Here is a 6,000-nt window from a genome sequence, read left to right on the forward strand (position 1 = left end):
TGGTTGGACATGGTATATCCTAATGGCCACAAAATATTTTGGTAATAAGTAAAATTATTATAATGAGAATCTATGCATATGCTAATGAGGATAAATAAGATGGTGGACTGATTCAGAAACTTAGAAATACCAAGTAACACACCTGCAATGGCTGAATATTTAAATATGGCCAAACACTCTTGTTCATCTTGACTGAATTGTTACACAATGCGTGTGCTTTCTGCAGCTTTAGTAAATGTGTATCTGCAAGACTCTTATTGCTGCTGCTGTGCCTGATGGTGCATGATTACACCTACAGAAGTGCATGGTCATCTGAAAACACTTAATATTTCATGGACTTCATGACACTAAAGTGTGGATATGTGTCAGCCTCATATGTAGTCTTATGGGAGTCATAAGGTGCCTATCTCAGTGGATACTACAGTGCATGTGATTTTACATATATTGGCTACAGGGACAGTGACCTGCTGGGGACAAGACTGCAGTAGCTCTGTCATCTGTCTTGAAAATGCACCATCAGTTTCTCAATGCCATGCATCAGCATGTGAAGGAGCCTATGCAGTTCCCATGTACCCCAGAGGAGAGACCCAACAGCAGGTTTTTCATGATATGTTCCATTTCCCTGAGGTACTGGGTCCATAGACTGTACCTACAGTGAAATAAATGCCCCAACATGTGAACTATGAAGGAGGTATGTGAACCACAGATGGCATCACTCCATTAACTGCCAGGTGGTTTGTAATGCACAGGATATCATCTACAATGTATGTGCAGGCTACCAAGAAGTTATCATGACTCCATATATGGCACATCTGTGATATCTACCAATGGTTTGTGAGAGGTGACACCCCACAGGGGCATCTTGTTGGTGATGTGTGCAGAGTTTAACAGTGTCATCGGTGCAACAGGAAGCACAATTGCCTTTAGTTCAGAAGGCTGTGGGTTCTATTCCCACAGCAGGTAGATAATCCTTTACAAATATGAAATGTTAAATGAAAACCCCATCTGCTTGAGATGATGATAGTTCAGATGGATGTAAAATATCCCATTTCACCTACCAAAAAGAGTAGGGGTCCAGTATTTATATACAAAAATGAACTGTTATTTACAACATATTTACAAATGTACAAACATACAGATATACAAAGCCATTTACACATTTTCATAATTTTCTTTACAATCATATTAAATTTTCATCCCTATTAGACCCCCCCAATCCTTTTTCTATAACTACTATCTGATTTTACTTAGCATTGTTGCTAAAAGCCATTTACCATTAAAGATAATTGTGTTTATTCTTTCATTCCATATAACCCATATAACATAAAATAACTTATCTATTCATTTAACATATTCTTTACTTCTATTCTTATAACATCCATATATAATCATATCCATGGTTATTTTATCCACTTCATATCTTTGAAAAAAAATTTCCTTACATAATTTTCCCCCATAATGTTTTTACATTTCAAAAACACATGTTTTAGAGTTTCTTCTTCTTCACAATGTAAACACATTCTATCACCTTTATTTATATATGGCATACTACCTTTTACTGGAAATTTATCTCTTACCAGTCTTCACAAAAAATCTTGACATTCTACTGTCTGATTACACCATTTGTTTCTTATTTTAATAGCTTTAATTTTTTTCATCTTTTAGATTTCCCTATCATTTTGCATAGTGATGTTTTATCATTACATTCCTATTACCATACTTTTCTATCTTTTGTTATATAATCAATTTTTATTTTCCACAAAAATATTTTTTTCTTGGTAATATTCTATTTATTCATTTCTACACTCCTTTTTTCTTTTACTCTTTTTACCATACCTCAAAATTTATCATAATTCACAACTTCGAATGTCCTAATATTGACCCCTATTCAGCAAACGCTGAAAATAGCGAAGCTGCAGAACACCAAATTTCTTCCTAGGGAAGGAATTTGGTTGGCCGTTCCTGTGGCTTTGCTATTTTCAGCACTGTGGTAGAAAGTTATGGGTTAGAATCAGGTAAGTGTGCGATTGTGTGGATGTGAGGGTTAGGGTGCAGGGTAGGTGAGTTAGGGTTAGGGCACAGGTCAGGTAAGTGTGCAACTGTGTAGACGTGAGTGTTAGGGTGGGGTAGGTGAGTTATGGTTAGGGGGTGGGTGAGGTGAGTGTGCGATATAGTGGCGGACCTAGGGTTAGGGTTTGGGTTAAGGTAAGTGGATAGCTAGTAGTGTATGTACAGTTTAGTGTAGGGTTGGATGTAGGATTTTAGGTGTATGTGTGTGGATTGCTGTTTGTTTGGTGTGCTTGTGTTGTGTGCATGTGTGTCGGAACAGCAAATTTTTTCCCTGGGAAAAAATTTGCTGTTCTGCATGTTTGATATTGTCAGTGTTCGCTGAATAGGGGTAGATATTAGAACATTCAATGTTTTAAAAAGTCGATGTTCTAATATAAACCCATAGTTTTATTACTGATCTGTCATCCTTTTCAGATATCTACTTTAACATTTGTACAAATTTAATGGCGTAGCATATATCACTGGATTAATTAATCCTAAACCTCCTTCCTCTTTATTTACATACAAAACTCCTCCTTTTACTGGGATTAATCTAGAACCCCATATAAATGAACAAATCATCTGCAATAATTCCTTTTTAAACGTTGTTGGCAACATAAATAAACTTGGTAAGTATGCTATTTTTTCCATTAGTACTGAATTTATCAAATAAGGTTTTTTTCTGAATGATAATTTACATGTTCTCAAGAAAAGACAGGTTTCTATTGTTTTTTCTATTGAATTCTACTTTTATCTTTATTCCCAAATTTTATACCTAACATGAAATTTAATTCATTGGAAAATATATACCCCGTCTTTACTAGATCACCAAAACCTTTACTTTTCTCCTTACTTAAAGCAATCCCTATCACCCCTAGACACTCATTTGTGCAAATTATTACTTCCTTTATCCAAAATTGTTTTGCAATTATTATGTCTTCTGCATATGTTACTATAACTGGAATTCTTAACTCTTCAGGTGTTTTATACCCTGCCTCCTTCATTTTGTAATTTATTTCACATACTCCCTCACTTATAACTAATGCAAAAAGTATACAACTTGCTGGACATACCTGTCTTACACCACACTTCATATGTACTTCTTGGGTTAACTAGCCATTTACAAGCATTTTACTTTATTATTACTATAAACTCACATACCTAATTTCCTGACTTTCCTTACTTGCATTATATTATATTCTTTCATTATTACCCAAAAGATTTCATGTCCACTTGTATCAAATGCCTTATTAAGGTCACCTGTCATGATTTTTGCTTTGTCTTTTTTGTTCATAATATTATCCACAATTTCTCTATCATTAATAATTTGTTTCAACCCTTCCCCTTTATACTATGTATACTATCTTCCATAATATTTTTAATTTTAATTTAAAATCTCTTTTGTATTATTTTTATAAAGATCTTATAATCATTATTATTCAAAACTAGCAAGCACTAGTTTTTTAATTGTCTTCTATCTTCCTGCTATTATATGAATTTAAGTATTTCAATACATAAAACCTTCACCTAACCATTCAAAGTCTTAATTTTTTTTTTAAATTATTATACATTTCATACCTTATTCCATTTGGTACAGCAACCAAATCTATACTTACTTGTCCTAATACTTTATTATTTTTTTCTCTTTAAACATTTCTTATGCATACTTTACTACACTATTCTTAATCTTTGTTCCTTCTATTTCTTCTTTACATTTTTTATTTCTCTCATTTCAATACCGTCTTCCTTTACTAATTTATTTAAGTAACTTGATATTTCTTCTCTTTTTCCTTGTAAAACAATCCTTGTATTTTTTTTATTTCTTTCATATAACTCTTTTTCTTTGTAAAAAAAACATTGTTTATATTTCTCGTTAAGTACCATCCACCATTCAGACCAATTTGTATAGTAATATGATCTTTCCATAACTGTATTACTATCTCTTTTCTACTTCATTCCATGCTTTCTCTTTTATCCTTTTTATTCCTTTGCCTATTTTTATATATACCTTGTTTTCCTTTATCTCTAGACATATTGCAAGATGATCAGAAAATCCGGTTTCAACTATCTCCCCTTCTCCTATAATTAAACCTTCTGGTACTATAAAATAATCTATTTCAGTTTTATATATACCCCTTTCATAAGTCCATGATTTTTTGTCCCAAAGTTTTAGCTTACTACATCTTAGAACTTCTAACATTTTCTCATATAATTTCCTTTTTTATGCATGTCTCCTAAATCATAATTAAATTATCCCATTATTATAATATTCATATTTATCACTGGATAATCTAAAATCTGATGAAATAACCTTTCCATTTATTTTCTGTTAGTATAAGCATATAATGTAAGTTCTATTTCCATTTTAAATCTATAATGGTTAATCTTCCCATTTTTGTTAAAGTTACATCTAATATTGTTACTGTATTTCTACAGAATGCAGCTATTCCACAACATCTCTCATTTCCCAAATTCCAGATTATCTTTCTTCCCCATAGTTTTTTTGTTTGCATTCTTTCTTCATTTGTTAAACATCTTGTGTCTTCTAATATAATTGCATCTATATCACATGTATTACACCACTCCAAAATCCCTATTCTTGTTATATTATTCTTAATACTATTCACATTTGCAGAAATTTCACTAGATTCCCTAGATTCATGGTTTTCTATGTTCATAGCAAATTATTCTGCTAGCTTTCTTAATAAACCATTTGAAGACTAGCCAATTTCCTTACCAAAGATGAGAACAAACACTGTATGTTGTGTCTGTGAGTCAAACTCCTTAAACATTATACTAATCCCAAAATATTAGCTGTATGTACTCTTTTTCACCAATTTTCTTTATTTTTTCTTTTGTACTCATCCTTCTTTTTCTGTTTTTACCCCTTTACCAACAGATTTTTTTTTCTATTAGTACTTCCCAATCATACCTCTCAACCTCTTAGAGTATGAAATCCAGACAAAGCCATGAATAAAAGTGGGACAAAGGCCCCAAAATAGGGACAACTTTTAAATATTGCTTTTACAAGCTTAAAAAGTTGATAGACTAATAGTTTTTACATTAGCAATAATTTTCTGAAGGGTATGAAGTCTGAATCTCAAATGTCTTTCATTATGTTTTGACTTCAGTTTTTAATGATTTGCCACCAATTTGCCAGAAAACCACAATTTTATGAAAAATGGATCAAAAATATGAAGCAAAAATCTGGACATTCTGTGAAAATTTGTGCATTTGAGAGGTATGTTCCCAATCTATGTCTTCTTCGTCATTTATTTCAGAACCATCTTTTGTGTCCTCTTTTTATTTTTTCTCATTTAATTTTTCTTCTATTTCGCTACTACTAAAATGTCTTCTGTTTATCCATTTTCTTCTCTTTGTTTTTCTTTGTCCTTATTTTCATTTCTTCAATCCATCTACAAATCTCCAATTTTGTTACATTTATAACATTTCAATTGACATTTTTTGCATTATGTTCCATTTCTCTACTAATATAATTTTTTTATTTGTCACAGTTACTTAACAAATGTCCTTCTTTTCCAAATAAAAAAACATGTTTTCAGTTGTCCCCAGTATTTTATGACACCCTATTCTCCTCCACAGTTACAGCAGGGTGGATAACTGAAGGGGCAGCAGTTTCCAGAACAACATGCAGTGGAGGATGAGTTAAATGATGATTCAGAGAAGGAGCCAGAAGTGGATGGTCATGAGAGATGGAAGCAAGCAAGGTATGCTGTGGCACAGACAGTGACTTGCCCATTACTTTAGAACACAGTGAACTGGAGGTGTGTGATGTTTTACAGGTTGTGCTGGTATGAGTGTGGGTCTGCAGGGACACAGCTTCAACAGTAGTTACAGTACTGTTGGTTAGTCTACTTTCAACTTTAGGGCATGTGTGGTAGAAGGTTCACCATGCCATGCACACATCCACCCATGAGGCTTGGCTTTACC

This window comes from Protopterus annectens, chromosome 2.part0 (assembly GCF_019279795.1).
Source record: "Protopterus annectens isolate FY-2018-M chromosome 2.part0, PAN1.0, whole genome shotgun sequence".
Lineage (NCBI taxonomy): Eukaryota > Metazoa > Chordata > Ceratodontiformes > Protopteridae > Protopterus > Protopterus annectens.